Raw genomic sequence first — 19,150 nt, 5'->3', positions numbered from 1 at the left:
AAACTTTTTGTCACATCAAAGACTGAATTGTTTAGGAGGATTTAAAAGGCCTTCACTTGTACAATTGGTTGCACAAGAACAGCGGACAGGGTTGTAGAAGCATTTATGTGTGCAATGCTAAAGTCCAGCAGTAAATGCTGACTTGTAAAGTCCCGTATTTGTGTGGTCAGGTTCCCTGTCTTGAAACATTTAATATACTTTTTTTTATTCGATACACATTAGTCTCTACTCTACCTGGAAGTCCAGATGTGTTTTATCTGGCTATATTATAATTGATGTCCTTTTTAAGAAGAGTAGAGAATTAGAGAAGACATTTCCACAGAGTAATATTGGAAAATATAAATCCAATAATCTTAAAATATAAGTGAGAGTTATTTCCTATAAGGTCTTAGCATTGACATTTTAAGAAATCATCTGACAATGTCATATCATAATGCCTTTGTCTACTACCATCCAACATATTCTTTTATATTGATAATGGAATATTATATCCTTTATATTCAAGTACGTTTTTAGACACAGAATTTATTTTTCTTAGTTGATGATGCTGGTAGGCCTTTGTTTTACAGATTATTCCTTTTAGTTCTGTTATTTTTCATTCAATTGATAGAGTATATAAATATATAAGATCAATTGAGGACCCATGAGAATTTACAATCTAGAAACCTAGATCTAGAAATTATCTATCTATCTATCTATCTATCTATCTATCTATCTATCTGTCATCTATACTGTATATTTATATATATCTATACTATAATCGTGTTTGTAACGCGTCGGTCGCCATTGCCAGTTGCGCACGCATCCTCAAAGGAATGTTGGCTGCGCAAGGCAGCCAAATGAATGTTGGCTGTGCTTGCAGCCAAAAGATATCGCTGGCACGCGCAGTCAAAAGAAAAAAAAACGTAGGAAGATTCTTTCACCACCCTGCCATTTTCGGAATCCACCTGAATGCAGTGTAGGCAAGCAAAGCTTTAAAAAACACATAACCAGCCATTACAAAATAAAGGAAAAACACTTAACCGCTCCCAAGAAAAAACAAAAAAACGAAACTCACGCATGAAATAATAAAAAAACCTAACCACCCGCACGAAGTATAACATAAAAAAAATAACTTCCCCCACGAAGTAATAACAAACAACTCAAATAACATAATTAAAATATTAACCCCCTAAACCACCAACCCCCCACATCGCAATAAACCTAATTTATCTATTAACCCCTAAACTGCCAACCCCCCACATCGCAATAAACCTAAATAACCTATTAACCCCTAAACTGCCAAACCCCACATCGCAATAAACCCTTATTAACCTATTAACACCTAAACCGCCAAACCCCCACATCGCATATTTAAAATTACAAAAAATAAAAGAAAGTCTAAAATTACAGAAAAAAATAAACAAAATTATCAAAAATAAAATAAAAATAAACCTAATCCCTATGAATATAAAAAATATTTCCCAAAATAAGAACATCCCCTAATCTAAACTACCAATAGCCATTAAAGGGCCTTTTGTAGGGCATTGCCCTAAGTTAAACAGCTATTTTACATTTAGAAAATACTAAGTCCCCGTTAATAGTAAATCCCCCCCACCCACAAAACCCCCCAAAATAAAAAAATAACACTAAAAATAACTAAACTACCCATTTCCCCTAAAGTGGCATTTGTATGGGCATCGACCTTAAAAGGGCATATAGCTCTTTTACTGCCCTTAAAAGGACATTCAGATCTTTTACAAGCCCATTACATCCCTAATCTTAAAAAAAAAAAAAAAAATAATAATAAAAAAAAAGCCTAAGTCTAACCCCCAAATAGGTACACACCGTTCAATACAAAAAAAAGGAAAGAATACACTTATAACACTCCTGGGTCTAATTAGGCTGTAATAAATGTAGGGGATAACTTATCACTAACTAATCGTTAGAGAATGGAAAAGGGAGAGACAGAAATAAATAAAATTAAAATATAACTTTTATTGGGGTCAGATAAAATTAGGATAATTGATTAAAAACACACTTAGATACCGAATGTAGTAATTGTATATATGTACAAGGTAGTTCATATGATATATGGTAATGTATTCAAGATACTGAATGAATTAACAAGTACCAATATTATAAATAACACCTACAGTAGGTTATCGTAAATAAATGCCCAATGGTGTATAGCACTGAGATTGCACTCAATGTTGAGTTGGTAAATTATATAAATATTAAATGTTATAACACTCTTAGGTATAAAGAACATTACAGTAATATGGTGTTAGACAAGACTAACTGTTGCCATATGTTATACTACACCCAACTGGCATAAATATTGTTCCACCAAGGTACTACGTAAAAAAATGTAAGACTGATATATATGAACATTAAATGCACTGTATTATATTAGAGTGCAAGGGCGTTGAAACAAATGAACAGTAGCTGCTGTAGTGCTATTTTTGCCGTAATCATACTGGGCTGTTTATACCAAGTAATTAATTATCCAGATAATATAATAGTATCTAGACCTGATATTACACTCAATAATGATTTTTTAAATGGAGTTAACAATCTTGCAGATATTGTGTCTTAAAGGGTCAACATCACGTAATATTGCACCAGTATGCAGCAAGTAAACAGATACTGCTTGTAACTAAATTGTGAATTGCACAGATAGAAAAATTTCTACTAGAAGGTAGAGGGAAGCAGCACTCTTACTCCATAGTCCTTAAAATCCAAAAGGTTTATTTCAAAAAATGTTTAAAACACGTAGAAAAGTAGACAAGCACAGCACAATACAAATGCAAGCTATACAGGTGGAGGGGGGGGGAGCAAATCCTTACATGTTTCGTGCTATGCAGCACTTAATCATAGGATAGCTCACCACCTGTGCAGCACACCTTTAAAGGAGCAATGGCCAATCATTCAAAGCCATAGTATACCCAAAATGAATGTCTTAAAGGCATACTGCACAGGTGTGAGAAGAAATGGTGTAACATAATAATACAGAAAAAGTACTTATTACATAAGAAGTACAGAAATGAAAATAAAAATAAAAATAAAAATAAAAATGAATGTAAAAAACACATCAATAAATCATGTTACACAAGATCCGAATTAGTCTCAAAAAGAAAAATAATATTATAATTGTAATTGTAAATCTGATTATAGATCTAAGACAGATGAGATATAGTAATGAAAGATATATATCTATATCATCATATACACAAGGCAAGACAAAAATGTTTTCAAAGGCAATAAAGTACAAGTCAAATGAAATATACAACTTTTGATAAAACCTTAGAAAAAGTGGTATTGATTTTTCAAAATGTCATGCACTGATTGTGTTCATATTCACATTACCATGTTAACAGTGGGATTGAAAAAACTGAACATAACTTATGTTTTCAGAAATCAGAATTTTGGAGTCTGATATACATATGTTATAAGTGTATTATAAAACTGTCAATTTTTTTTCATATTTTTTCATATTTTTTCATATTTTTTCATATCCCTTCATATTTTTTCACAGTGGTAGATAAATACAAAAATAAAAAAAGTTAATGTGAAAACATATACAGATATGTATAATTGTATATATCAAGGTGTCAAAATATGAAGATATGTGAATGTAATACTAAATATATTTAGAATGAGAGTAAGAGTAAAGCAAAAATATGAACAAATAATTTTTGATGAATATTCTTGATATGACTACGACAATGGGTGTCTACATAGATGGGACTTATTTAAGATGGCACAAGTTACTCAACAAAGTAACTAATGTCCCATTCTTTATTTAGACCAAAAGGTACCCTCGTGTTAAGTTTCCAAATCCAAAAAAGTTCTTTCTTGGACAATATATTGTAAATGTTTCCTCCCCTAATGGGCTTTTTGGCTATGTCTATTACTTTAACAGTAAATTTTGGCTGATCAGTAAAATGTATGCAATTGAAATGTCTTGCTACACTCGAATCCTTGTTATAATTTTTAATATCCCTTCTGTGCTCTCCTATTCTTGATCTAAGGGCACGTGAGGTCTGACCAACATACTGTTCAGAACAGAGGGTACAGTCTATGAGATAGACGACGAATGTTGTACTGCAATTAGCGTAATGATTAATCTTAAAATTCTGTTTAGTTACATGACTGGTGAATTCAGTCTCCATAGATATCTGTAAACAAGTAAGACAGTTTCTAGATAGACATCTAAAAGTGCCCTTCTTATTCAACCACTGGCACCCCCTTGGACCCACTTGGCTGTTCACCATGCTGGGCGCAAGCTTTTTAGCAAGTGTGGGTGCCTTTTTAGGCACAAATTTGACCTTATCTACATATTTTTGCTTTACTCTTACTCTCATTCTAAATATATTTAGTATTACATTCACATATCTTCATATTTTGACACCTTGATATATACAATTATACATATCTGTATATGTTTTCACATTAACTTTTTTTATTTTTGTATTTATCTACCACTGTGAAAAAATATGAAGGGATATGAAAAAATATGAAAAAATATGAAAAAATATGAAAAAAATTTGACAGTTTTATAATACACTTATAACACATGTATATCAGACTCCAAAATTCTGATTTCTGAAAACATAAGTTATGTTCAGTTTTTTCAATCCCACTGTTAACATGGTAATGTGAATATGAACACAATCAGTGCATGACATTTTGAAAAATCAATACCACTTTTTCTAAGGTTTTATCAAAAGTTGTATATTTCATTTGACTTGTACTTTATTGCCTTTGAAAACATTTTTGTCTTGCCTTGTGTATATGATGATATAGATATATATCTTTCATTACTATATCTCATCTGTCTTAGATCTATAATCAGATTTACAATTACAATTATAATATTATTTTTCTTTTTGAGACTAATTCGGATCTTGTGTAACATGATTTATTGATGTGTTTTTTACATTCATTTTTATTTTTATTTTTATTTTTATTTTCATTTCTGTACTTCTTATGTAATAAGTACTTTTTCTGTATTATTATGTTACACCATTTCTTCTCACACCTGTGCAGTATGCCTTTAAGACATTCATTTTGGGTATACTATGGCTTTGAATGATTGGCCATTGCTCCTTTAAAGGTGTGCTGCACAGGTGGTGAGCTATCCTATGATTAAGTGCTGCATAGCACGAAACATGTAAGGATTTGCTCCCCCCCCTCCACCTGTATAGCTTGCATTTGTATTGTGCTGTGCTTGTCTACTTTTCTACGTGTTTTAAACATTTTTTGAAATAAACCTTTTGGATTTTAAGGACTATGGAGTAAGAGTGCTGCTTCCCTCTACCTTCTACTATTTGGATTGGGCTTGATCCGCATTTCTAGCTGGCACCACGCCAACAGTGCTTCTCTTTTCTTTTGCCGATTTTCTGGGGCTGCAATTGGATAGCAGCGCACACACCCCCTTCAGGCTGTAGCGACGTCACTCTCCTACCCACAGAAAAATTTCTACTACCTATACGTTATGACATACTGTTAAACCTCATATAATAGTGTAAATAGACATAATAATAATGTTGCCTATAACAAGTGATGTAAAGTAACCAATGGTCAATTCACAGAAGGCTGGATTAAATAGGTAGTAAGTATGATGTGATATACCTTTAAATTTGCACATCACAAGTACTTCCTTCCTATTTAAGGAAACATTCTAGCCTCATTCTGGGCCTGAAAATTGAAGTTGTTCCTTCACAGTTCACTTTGTCTCCTGTGAAATAACTTTGTTCTTAGACTTTACTAAGTCTTTCAGGTCCTTAAGCTCATTTCTTACTATATGCGCTGCATATTCTGTTGCTACCTTTACTCCCTACCGGAACCAGCCTGCCAGATTACTACGCTTACCGGAACTTCTTACTACAGACGCCGAAGTCGCACTCACACTGAGCGGTTACCGGAGCTCAATCTGCCTGCCTGTCAGCTCCTTTTAGCTCTCTCATACCCACGCTGCCTCAACCTCCCTGGTTACAAGCTAAGTACCGCTCTCCACGCACAAATACTTACCTTGTTATTTTTGTATCAATCCTATATACGATTGCCTTTTTTGTATATTAACCTGTCATCTGGAAAAGTACTTTTGATACGTGTTTGGGATATATGAGAGTGTGTTTGGACTGTACATATTTTATTGAGTGCTTGTGTGAGTGCGTGAAAACCTTGCTTATACATAAAAGCAACAACTTTTCCCTGGATATTATTGAACTGCCATTTGAGTGATTTAACCCATTTATTACTCTCATTTTCTCTGTGGTTCTCCTTGTTATATCATTCTTATATCAGTGCCTATCCACATTTTCTTATGTGTTATTGCAAGATATAATTTCATGTATATTAAATCAATTACTAAACTAAAGCCTCACCTTATATAACAAGTTGAACAAGTGATTTCTTCTTGCTTATTATAAGAAAAGAGCAACAAAACCTTTATTTTTGTCATAGATTTGTATTCACCATTTAAAGTGATTGTGAATATCACAGAATTTTCAGGCCTATAAAATATAGGACATACCACTAATAATAAATATGGATCCCAGTGAAATAAAGAATGAAATCACTAATATCAATCAAAAATTGGAATACTTAGCAAGGGCTTTAACTGAATTACAAACAGAAAACAAGGCACTTAAAACACTAGTAAAATAATGTTTACCTGTGAAAAGTTTAGAAACACCTGAACCACATATTAATTACCCACAAACCTTCACTGGTAAACGAAGTGAATATAGAGATTTTAAAAATGCTTGTAATTTACTTTTCTCACTTAGGCCTAAGACTTATCATTCTGAAAGAATCAAAGTATGCACCACTATCTCTTTCCTCCAGGGGGAGCCCCGCTCATGGGCTAATACATTTTTTGAGAATAACCATCCAATACTTGATTCTTTGGAAGAATTTTTTCTAGCAATGACATCCTTATATGAGGACTCTCACACTCAGATCACTGCAGAAACAAAACTAAGATCTTTGAAACAAGGAAAAAGGAACGTAGAAGAATACATCACTGAGTTCCAAATGTGGATTGATGATTCTAAGTGGAATGAAATAAGTTTAAAGAACCAATTCAGATTGGGACTTTCTGAATCTTTAAAAGATGAGTTGTCCCGCTTGGAGATGCCTGAATCTTTAAACGGTCTCATAAAATTGAGCACAACTCTGGATCGTAGACTACGCGAAAGGAAGGCTGAAAGGGCTTCTTTTGATGTAACACCGCAACGTTCATATCATTACACTCCAACCCAGGAAAAGGGTACATCTAATCAAACTCCAATGGAAATTGGAGCTATAAGGGAACCCCTTACACCCGAAGAAAAGGCCAGACGTAAATCTGAAAACCTTTGTTTATATTGTGGGCAAAAGGAACATTCCGTCTCAAACTGCCCAAATCTTCTAAGACAAAAAAAGGGTAAGATGCTTATAAAACATAATATTTTACTCCTTGCTCAAAACCCTCAACTGACTGTTGATCTTTCTTTACAGTGGGATCAGAAAAACATACGATCTAAAGCGTTGATCGATTCTGGGGCAGCCGGAAATTATATTAATATATCTTTTGTTAAATTAAATAAAATCCCTATTGTTTGCAAGGCACAACCAGTATCTGTTAAACTCATTGACGGCACACACATACAAAATGGTCCCATTACACATCAAATAATACCACTTTTAGTGACTACTGATAAAGGCCATACTGAATATCTGTCCTTTGATTTAATCACTATCCATATGCATACTCTTATTCTAGGATTTTCTTGGCTAAACAAACATAATCCCAGCATTGACTGGTCAAGCACACAGCTAACTTTAGAATCACCATACTGTTTAAATACCTGTTATCCTTTTCAGCTAATCTCTACCATAGAAAAAGAACTACCAGAAATTTATCAGGATCTGGCAGAGGTGTTTGACTTAAAAGAAGCAGAAAATCTCCCTCCTCATAGGGAGTTTGACTGCCCTATTGATATAATACCAGGGTCTCAAATACCTCACGGTAAAATATACCCATTATCACAAGAAGAGTTAACTTATTTACGCTCTTATCTCGACGACAACCTCTGAAAGGGTTTTATATCACATTCAACATCACCAGCATCAGCTGGAATGTTTCTAGTACGTAATAAAGACGGTACTATAAGACCTATCATTGATTATAGAGCTTTAAATGAAATAACTATTAAAAACAGATACCCTCTACCACTTATACCTGAATTATTAGAACGATTGAATGAAGCAACTATCTATTCCAAACTTGACCTTAAGGGGGCTTATAACCTCATACGTATGAAAGAAGGTCATGAATGGAAAACCGCCTTTAGAACCCGCTACAGGCTTTTCCAATATAATGTGATGCCGTTTGGTCTGAGCAATGCTCCCGCAACCTTTCAGCATTTTATTAATGAAATATTCCATGATCTCATGGACATTTGTGTTATCATATACTTAGATGACATCTTGATATATTCCAAAACTCCCTATGAACACGAAAAGCACGTAATATGGGTACTTACTCGTCTTAAGGAACACAAATTATACGCCAAGTTAGAAAAATGCGTGTTCCATGTTTCTAAGATAAAATTCTTAGGTTATATACTCACTCCTGATTTCTGCTATTATTGATTGGCCTATTCCCACCACTGTAAAATCACTACAACGCTTCATTGGTTTCGCCAATTTTTACCGAAAGTTTATTAAAAAAATTTCTTCAATAGTCAGACCACTAACCCAATTAACCAGTGTTAATCAAAAATTCAAGTGGTCTGACAAAGCACAAGAAACCTTTGATACTCTTAAAGAACTATTCACCACTGCTCCAATACTTTCGCTCCCCAATTTTGAAGCTCAATTCCAACTCGAAGTGGATGCCTCAAACACTGGCATAGGAGCAGTACTTTCTCAAAAGCAAGGTGATGATGGTGAAATTCACCCAATCGCTTTTTTCTCCAGAACATTAACTAGTGCTGAAGTTAACTATAGTGTGGGTGATAAGGAACTTCTGGCTATAAAGAGTGCTCTAGAACAATGGAGACACCTCTTAGAAGGATCAAAACTTCCCTTCATAATATTTACTGACCATAAGAACCTTGAATACTTGAAGAAGAACAAAACTTTGACAGCCAGACAAGCAAGATAGTCTTTATTCTTAGACCGCTTTAACTTCATCATCACCTACAAACCAGGAACTCAAAATACGAAAGCTGATGCTCTATCTAGAATATCAGAAACTTCACCCCATGATCCACCTAATTATACTATCTCACCTGAAAAGTTCATTGGTGTCCTCACACCTATAGAACAAGAAGTACATAATGAATTAAAAGAAGATACAATACCTCACCAGTATTGTTCCAAAGACCCTCAAACCGGCCTATACTATCATAACAATCAATTATATGTACCCGAGAGTATCAGATCATCAGTCCTCTCACATACCCATGATGATATAATTTCTGGACATCCGGGAATCCAAATAACCATTGACCTCACCAGACGTAATTTCTGGTGGCCAGGCATGAATAAATACATCTATGAATATGTATCCGGGTGTGAGAATTGTGCTTGAAACAAATTAGTTCACAAAAGACCAATTGGTTTACTTACACCTCTGCCTATTCCGGATAAACCATGGAGTACCATAGCAATGGATTTCATTGTTGAATTACCTCTTTCACAACAAAATAACACGATCATGGTAATAGTGGATCATTTAACCAGACTAGCACATTTCATCCCTCTCAAGGGATTACCCACAGCTATAACAACTGCTAGAGTTTTTCTTGACCAAGTAGTTAGATTACATGGACTACCGACCAACATAGTTACAGACAGGGGAACCCAGTTTACATCCTCTTTCTGGAGATCTCTATGTAAACTGTTAAAGATTGACCATCGATATACGACTGCTTTCCATCCACAGACAAATGGACTAACAGAGAGACTGAATCAGACCATAGAGCAATTCTTACGTTGTTATATATCACATCTCCAAGATGACTGGTCAGTTTATCTCCCCATGGCTGAATTCACATATAACAATTCTTTAAGCGCCTCTATCAAAACCTCCGCCTTTCATGCGACATATGGTTTTCACCCTAACACTATATCTCTTTCTAATAAAGCAGTAAATTTCCCTGTAGCTACAGAATTTACATCCAATCTCCAAGAAAGACTAAATGTCCTGAAGTTACATCTGAAGGAAGCAAAAAACTATCAAAAAAGAAATTATGATCTAACTCATGGACAAGGCCCTGATTACAAGATTGGGGACTTAGTACTCCTTTCAACTAGGAATCTCAAACTTCATGTTCCAAGCAAAAAACTTGCTAATCAGTTTTTGGGTCCTTTCCCAATAGAACAAGTAATCAATTCCAATGTGGTAAAACTTAAATTGCCTACAGATTATAAAATTCATCCATCTTTTCATATCTCTTTGTTGAAACCATATCCTGTCAAAGTTCGCACTTCTGACTCACCCCCACCTCCTGTAATGGTGGATAACCAGGAGGAATTTGAGGTAGAATCCATACTTGACTCTAGGATAAATAGACATAAATTGGAATATCTCATTAAATGGAAAGGTTACGGCCCAGAAGATAACTCCTGGCTCATTCATTCATATGTTCATTCACGCCAGTTGGTCAGGGCTTTCCATAGGAAATACCCCCTCAAACCGCATCTGGAATCCCCAGGGGTGATTCCCTGAGGGGGGGGACATGTGATATACCTTTAAATTTGCACATCACAAGTACTTCCTTCTTATTTAAGGAAACATTCTAGCCTCATTCTGGGCCTGAAAATTGAAGTTGTTCCTTCCCAGTTCACTTTGTCTCCTGTGAAATAACTTTGTTCTTAGACTTTACTAAGTCTTTCAGGTCCTTAAGCTCATTTCTTACTATATGCGCTGCATATTCTGTTGCTACCTTTACTCCCTACCGGAACCAGCCTGCCAGATTACTACGCTTACCGGAACTTCTTACTACAGACGCCGAAGTCGCGCTCACACTGAGCGGTTACCGGAGCTCAATCTGCCTGCCTGTCAGCTCCTTTTAGCTCTCTCATACCCATGCTGCCTCAACCTCCCTGGTTACAAGCTAAGTACCGCTCTCCACGCACAAATACTTACCTTGTTATTTTTGTATCAATCCTATATACGATTGCCTTTTTTGTATATTAACCTGTCATCTGGAAAAGTACTTTTGATACGTATTTGGGATATATGAGAGTGTGTTTGGACTGTACATATTTTATTGAGTGCTTGTGTGAGTGCGTGAAAACCTTGCTTATACATAAAAGCAACAACTTTTCCCTGGATATTATTGAACTGCCATTTGAGTGATTTAACCCATTTATTACTCTCATTTTCTCTGTGGTTCTCCTTGTTATATCATTCTTATATCAGTGCCTATCCACATTTTCTTATGTGTTATTGCAAGATATAATTTCATGTATATTAAATCAATTACTAAACTAAAGCCTCACCTTATATAACAAGTTGAACAAGTGATTTCTTCTTGCTTATTATAAGAAAAGAGCAACAAAACCTTTATTTTTGTCATAGATTTGTATTCACCATTTAAAGTGATTGTGAATATCACATATGATGACCATAATCACACAAACACAAAATTGGGCAAAATTGTCCCGCAGTTTAGTTAGTGTTTAGTATACATCCCTCCCTCACTTCCACAGTGTATGGTAAACTTGTAAGAAAATGGATATGTGGATGTTATCTGCAGTTTAATTTTATGACACTCTTCAGGTATGAGAAAAGTTGGAGGCTACAGCTGAGTAATGCAGTGTTAGACCAAACTAATTGTTGCCAATTTAATTGTTATGCTGCACACAACCGGCAAATAATTGTTCCACCACGGTACTCCGTTAAAAAAATGTAAGACTGAAATACATGATGAAGTGGATAAATTATCTAGAGATGACTTATTGATGTACAAAGTGAAACACAGCACATGAAGTAATGAAATCACACAGAAACCTAACAACATACAGTCTAGAGTATAACAGTATTTGTAATATTGTGAAACAAAGTATTCCCATACTACACACAGATCCTGTGCTAAAGGAAATTGTAAAAGGGGGCTGTGATTTCATATCTAGAAGAGGAAAGACTATAGGAAACCATGTCTCACCCTCTGATTGCACAAAAAAGACAAGTAGCGCCTGTTGGCTTAAACAAAGAAAAGGATTCTTAAAGTACAGAAAGAATATCTGTAAAACTTGTGAATATGTGACTGAGGGTGAGACATTTGTTTCAACTAGCACTGATAATGTACACAAAATTAATTTTTATATCAACTGTGACACCACACATGTGATATATTTGTTAACCTGTATGGGGTGATCTAAGCAGCACACAGGGAAAACAAAGCGCTCCCTCAAAGATAGATTTCTTGCCCATGTGAGATCCATTGAGGACCCTCATTCTGATACTCCCATAGCAAGGCATTTTAGGGAATATAACAATTCAGATGTAAAGCTATTAAATGTTCATGCTATTGACCATGTCCCCTTATGGAGAAAGGGAGGTGATAGAGAGGAAAAATTGGGTCTCAGAGAAGTATTCTGGATTTTTACCCTTAATACTTCAATACCATATAAAGTGTATAGACTCTGAGACAAATTTGAGATGTAGTTCTTCCAAATAATAGAATTTATATAAAGTATTTAACCTAATTTAGAGAATTTAGTATTATAGTTAATATTTAATATTTCTATTGTAGATCAACTCTGTGTGCACTGTATGTATATATTCTTTAATTGCTGAAGTTAAATGAGGACTTTTTATATGGTGAGCATATGCCTTTAAGAATTAAGTATTTAAGGGATAGAGTAGGCAAGAATACTGTGGGCAGTGAACAAGTGCTGTTTGAGCACGAAACATGTCTGTTGCACAGATTCTTGCAGTCCTCATTTACTTTGCCTAGTGTCTGAATTTTCAGTTGTGGAAGACTGGATTCAACTTTATATGTTTTTAACATTATATGAAATAAAGACTTGTGACTTTTTACCCAAAGGAGAGCCCGGATATTCTTTTTTGTTTCTATATATAATGATCTAAATATATATATATATATATATATATATATATATATATATATATATATAGGTAAACCAAAATTCATTACAATTATGGGGGAGATAAAAAACTGAAATTAAAATCCTCCATGTCTCAAAATTAAATCAATGTAAACATTTGCATAGGAAATTAGCACATCTAGGCAAGATTCCCTGCTTATTTTTTCCCAGAAATACTTCATATACAATGTTACCAATGCACAAGAGAATTCTGGGTAAGATATGGGAATTGGATATGCAAATTCTCTGTTTTTTTGCTTCAAATACTGTTTTAACACAGTGATCCTTTTAACAGGATTATTGCAGCAAACCAGAAATCACTTACTAGACAGCCTGTTTCGTTCTTTTTAGAACTCATCAGTAGGAGATAGATTTCAGGTTGCTACATTGGTAAAGCTACTTTCAGGGTTAAACTAAAATTCATTAAAAAGATGGGGGAGATAAAAAAACTGAAATTAAAATCCTCCATGTCTCAAAATTAAATCAATGTTTAATGTTTTGTTTAAAAAAACATCAGATATATGTAGAAATATTTATTTATGAATAAATAGAACATAATCCATTACGTAAATAACATTGGAATATGAAATATTAATATTTTCAAGTCGGGTTAGCAATAATGAGAATATGTGTTTGCTCGAGAGTGGGTGTTTTTTTCCACTTTTATTTCTCTATTTACTTCTATGGCGGAATACCTGAATACACACCCGATATTCTAAGTTCTGATTTTTGTCCTAGTCGGGTTACCGCTAGAGCAAAAACAGTTTACTTTCAACTTGTAATACGAGCAAAACCTGACTAGCACAAAAATCTTAATTCTAGCGGAGTTATCGCTCTAGCGGAATCACAAAATACCGCTCCACTTGTAATCTTGCCCTGTATGAGGTTTGTTTGCAAAAACAATATGGTTTCAAGAATGAAGTACATACTGAAAAGACAAAAACAGTTCATAAAAAAAATACTGGCTCAGAAAAGGATAAGGAAAATGGAGAATAGAACAAAAATGGACAAAGAAGTTAATCAGAAAGGCTAAAACTCATGCAGGAATGAAAATTAGAGCACATTCAGTAAATATGTTGACAAAACAATCTTTAGATATATCAGTGAAAAGAGAAAACTTAGGGAGGGATGGTAAGACTCAAGGCCTCAATCCGATATAAATCGTCGTCCGCAAAAGCCGGCGACGCCAAATTTTGTGCTGGTTTGGTATCACATATACGGCATAACATAGAAGTTATGCTCGTATATTTCTGCCTTCGGCCGTAGTTTTTTGGCCCATAGACAGGTATACCAAACCAGCGCAGTTTGGTATCCAATATACAGCATAAGGACTTACATGGCGAAAATGGAGAAATCTTACTCCATTTTCACCTCGCCACAAATTGCAGACGTAGTAAGCCTTACGCTGTGTATTGGAGCCCCGTAACTCCCTAAACTAGCTGCAAAATAAAACCTAACACCTAACGCATGCGCAATGTCTATCTGTCAACCACGATCCCTAATAAAGTGTTTAACCCTAAACTGCCGCTCCCGGACCCCGCCGCCACCTACATTAAATGTCTAACCCCCTAATGTGAGCCCCCTACACCGTCGCCACCTACATTAAAATTAATAACCCCTTATGTAATCCCCCTACACCGTCGCCATCTATATTAAAATTATTACACCCTAATGTGAGCCCCCTACCCTGCCGCCACTTATTTTAACTATATTACCCCCTAATCTAATCCCCCTACACCGCCGCTACCTATATTAAATGTATTAACCCCTAATCTAATCCCCCTACACCACCGCCACCTATATTAAATGTATTAACCCCTAATCTAATCCCCCTACACCGCCGCCACCTATAATAAATTTATTAACCCCTAAAATACTAAAATGTCCCTACCCTAAACTAAATTAAAAATAGCCCTGAAAAGGGCTTTTTGCGTGGCATTGCCCCAAAGTAACCAACTCTTTTACCAGCCCTTAAAAGGGCCTTTTGCAGGGCATTGCCCCAAAGTAACCAGCTCTTTTACCAGCCCTTAAAATGGCTTTTTGCGGGGCATTGATTGTCACAAAGTAATCAGCTCTTTTGCCTGTAATGTAATCTAATCCCCCTACACCGCCACCACCTATATTAAATATATTAACCCCTAATCTGACCCCCCTACACCGCCGCCACCTATATTAACTATATTAACCCTAATTATATTAGGGTTAATATAGTTAATATAGTTATTATATTACATATATTAACTATATTAACCCTATCTAACTCTAACACCCCTAACTTAATTATTATTAAAATAAATCTAAATAATATTAATAATATTAACTAAATTATTCCTATTTAAAACTAAATACTTACCTATAAAATAAACCCTTAGATAGCTACAATATAATTCATAATTACATTGTAGCTATTTTAGGGTTTATATTTATTTTACAGGTAACTTGGTATTTATTTTAACTAGGTACAATAGCTATTAAATAGTTAATAACTATTTAATAGCTACCTAGTTAAAATAATTACCAATTTACCTGTAAAATAAATCCTAACCTAAGTTACAAATACACCTACACTATCAATAAATTAATTAAATAAACTACAAATATCTAAACTAAAGTACAATTAAATACACTTAACTCAATTACAAAAACAAACAAACACTAAATTACAAAAAATAAAAAAAGATTACAAGATTTTTAAGCTAATTACACCTTTTCTAAGCCCCCTAATAAAATAACAAAGCCCCCCAAAATAAAAAAATGTCCCTACCCTAATCTAAATTACAAAAGTAAGCAGATCTATTACCAGCCCTTAAAAGGGCCTTTTGTGGGGCATTGCCCCAAAGTAATCAGCTCTTTTACCTGTAAAAAAAACAACAATCCCCCCATTACAACCTACCACCCACATACCCCTACTCTAACCCACCCAATCCCCCCTTAAAAAACCTAAGTCTAACTCCCAAGTGCTCCTTACCTGACCTGAAGACCGGCGGAGAATTTTCCTGTTCCAGGCGGAGAAGTCTTCTTCCAGGCAGCGACCTCTTCTTCTTCCAGGATCCAGCCGGCGCGGAGCGGAGGAGTTGAAGACCGATGACCGCGGAGCTGAAGACCGTCCATCTGGAACTGAAGACCGGCGATGCTGGAACTGAAGATCGGCGACGCTGTAACTGAAGACCGCTGGAACTGAAGACCAGAGCCGGAGCGTGGAGGATCCTCTTCATACGATCGCCGCCATACACTGAATAGGAATTCAAGGTAAGCAATTAAAAATGGCGTCCCTTGAATTCCTATTGGCTGATTTGAGCCTTCAAATTCAAATCAGCCAATCGGATGCAAGCTACTTTAATTCTATTGGCTGATTTGAATAGCTAATAGAATAAGAGCTACTGTGATTCTATTGGCTATTCTAATCAGCCAGCATTGCCGATCTTCAGTTCCAGCATCGCCGGTCTTCAGTTCCAGATGCACAGTCTTCAGCTCCGCGGTCATCGGTCTTCAACTCCTCTGCTCCGCTCCGGCTGGATCCTGGAAGAAGAAGAGGTCGCCGCCTGGAAGAAGACTTCTCCGCATGGAACAGGACCTTCACCGCCCCTTCTTCAGGACAGGTAAGGAAGGAGCACTTGGGGGTTAAAGTTAGGTTTTTTAAGGGGGATTGGGTGGTTAGAGTAGGGGTATGTGGGTTGTAATGGGTGGGGGGTTGTTGTTTTTTTTATAGGTAAAAGAGCTGATTACTTTGGGGCAATGCCCCACAAAAGGCCCTTTTAAGGGCTGGTAATAGAGCTGATTACTTTTGTAATTTAGATTAGGGTAGGGACATTTTTTTATTTTGGGTGGCTTTGTTATTTTATTAGGGGGCTTAGAATAGGTGTAATTAGCTTCAAAATCTTATAATCTTTTTTTATTTTTTGTAATTTAGTGTTTGTTTTGTTTTGTAATTTAGTTTAGTGTATTTAATTGTATTTTAGTTTAGATATTTGTAGTTTATTTAATTAATTTATTGATAGTGTAGGTGTATTTGTAACTTCGGTTAGGATTTATTTTACAGGTAAATTGGTAATTATTTTAACTAGGTAGCTATTAAATAGTTATTAACTATTTAATAGCTATTGTACCTAGTTAAAATAAATGCCAAGTTACCTGTAAAATAAATATAAACCCTAAAATAGCTACAATGTAATTATGAATTATATTGTAGCTATCTTTGGGTTTATTTTATAGGTAAGTATTTAGTTTTAAATAGGAATAATTTAGTTAATATTATTAATATTATTTAGATTTAATTTAATAATAATTAAACTAGGGGTGTTAGAGTTAGATAGGGCTAATATAGTTAATATATATAATATAATAACTATATTAACTATATTAACCCTAATATAATTAGGGTTAATATACGTAGTTAATATAGGTGGCGGCGGTGTAGGGGGATTAGATTAGGGGTTAATATATTTAATATAGGTTGCGACGGTGTAGGGGGATTAGATTAGGGGGTAATATATTTATTATAGGTGGCGGCGGCATAGGGGAATTAGATTAGGGGGTAATACATTTATTATAGGTGGCGGCGGTGTAGGGGGATTTAGATTACAGGCAAAAGAGCTGATTACTTTGTGACAATGCCCCGCGAAAAGCCCTTTTAAGGGCTGGTAAAAGAGCTGGTTACTTTGGGCCAATGCCCCGCAAAAGGCCCTTTTAAGGGCTGGTAATAGAGCTGGTTACTTTGGGGCAATGCCACACAAAAAGCCCTTTTCAGGGCTATTTGTAGGGTTAGACGTAGGTTTAGTGGTAGGGAAATTTTAGTATTTTAGTTAATAAATTTAATATAGGATGCGGCGGTATAGGGGGATTAGATTAGGGGTTAATAATTTTAATATAGGTGGCGGCGGTGTAAGGGGGATTAGATTAGGGGTTAATAATTTTAATATAGGTGGCGGCGGTGTAAGGGGGATTAGATTAGGGGTTAATAATTTTAATATAGGTGGCGGCGGTGTAAGGGGGTCAGATTAGGGGGTAGTACATTTAATATAGGTGGCGGCGGTGTAGGGGGCTCACATTAGGGGTTAATATAGTTTAAATAGGTGGCAGCGGTGTTGGGGGCTCACATTAGGGGTTAAAATAGTTTAAATAGGTGGCGGCAGTGTGGGGGGATCATATTAGGGGTAATAAAGTTTAAATAGGTGGCGGCAGTGTAGGGGGATCATATTAAGGGTAACATAGTTAATGTAGGTGGCGGCGGGGTAGGGGGCTCACATTAGGGGGTAAAACATTTAATGTAGCTAGCGGCGGTGTAGGGGGGTCAGATTATGGGGTAATATAGATAATGTAGCTGGCGGCGGGGGCCGGGAGCGGCGGTTTAGGGGTTAATATATTTATTGTTAGGAGTGAGAGGGGGGATTGCGGATAGAGGGGTATACGTGTCGGGCTATGTTTGGGAGGCGTGTTAGACAGTTACGGGTTATTTTATAACTTAGTGAGTTTTTTTATGCAGCGGCAGTTTCTAGAGTGTTGTAAGTCACTGGCGGCTCCAGAAATTTATACTTACGCAGATTTCTGGACATCGCTGGTTTGTCAGATTTACGGCACTTTAGCATCTGACGGTGCTGTATATGAGATAGCTCGAGTTGCGAGCTGAAACTATGGGCGGCGCAGGTTTCCACGCTTGCGCCGAAACCTGTGCCATATATCGGATCGTGCCCCAGGACTGATAAACAAATAGCAAACTGTCAAACTGATTACTTTTGACTTCACGGCAGACTGTAAAGATAGTGAAATTCAATTTAGTAATGTTACTTTTATAAGACAATGTGAGTAGTATTTTTCTTTTTACAGAGGAAGAGGTTTTAATGGCTTTATTAAAAATAAAAGTAAATCGGCTAGATTACGAGTTTTGCGGTATGAGTGAAAAAGCAGCATTAAGGCTCATAACGCTGCTTTTTCACTCCCGCTGGTATTATGAGTCTTGAAGGTTTAGGGGCACCGGACAATTTTTTTGCCTTAACACAAATTAACTTACACAATTTGCGTAAAATCTTTTTTCAATGGGACCTCCATAGCGCCGATA

Source organism: Bombina bombina, chromosome 4, assembly GCF_027579735.1.
Source record: "Bombina bombina isolate aBomBom1 chromosome 4, aBomBom1.pri, whole genome shotgun sequence".
Taxonomy (NCBI): Eukaryota; Metazoa; Chordata; class Amphibia; order Anura; family Bombinatoridae; genus Bombina; species Bombina bombina.
Note: the sequence above shows the minus strand (reverse complement) of the source record.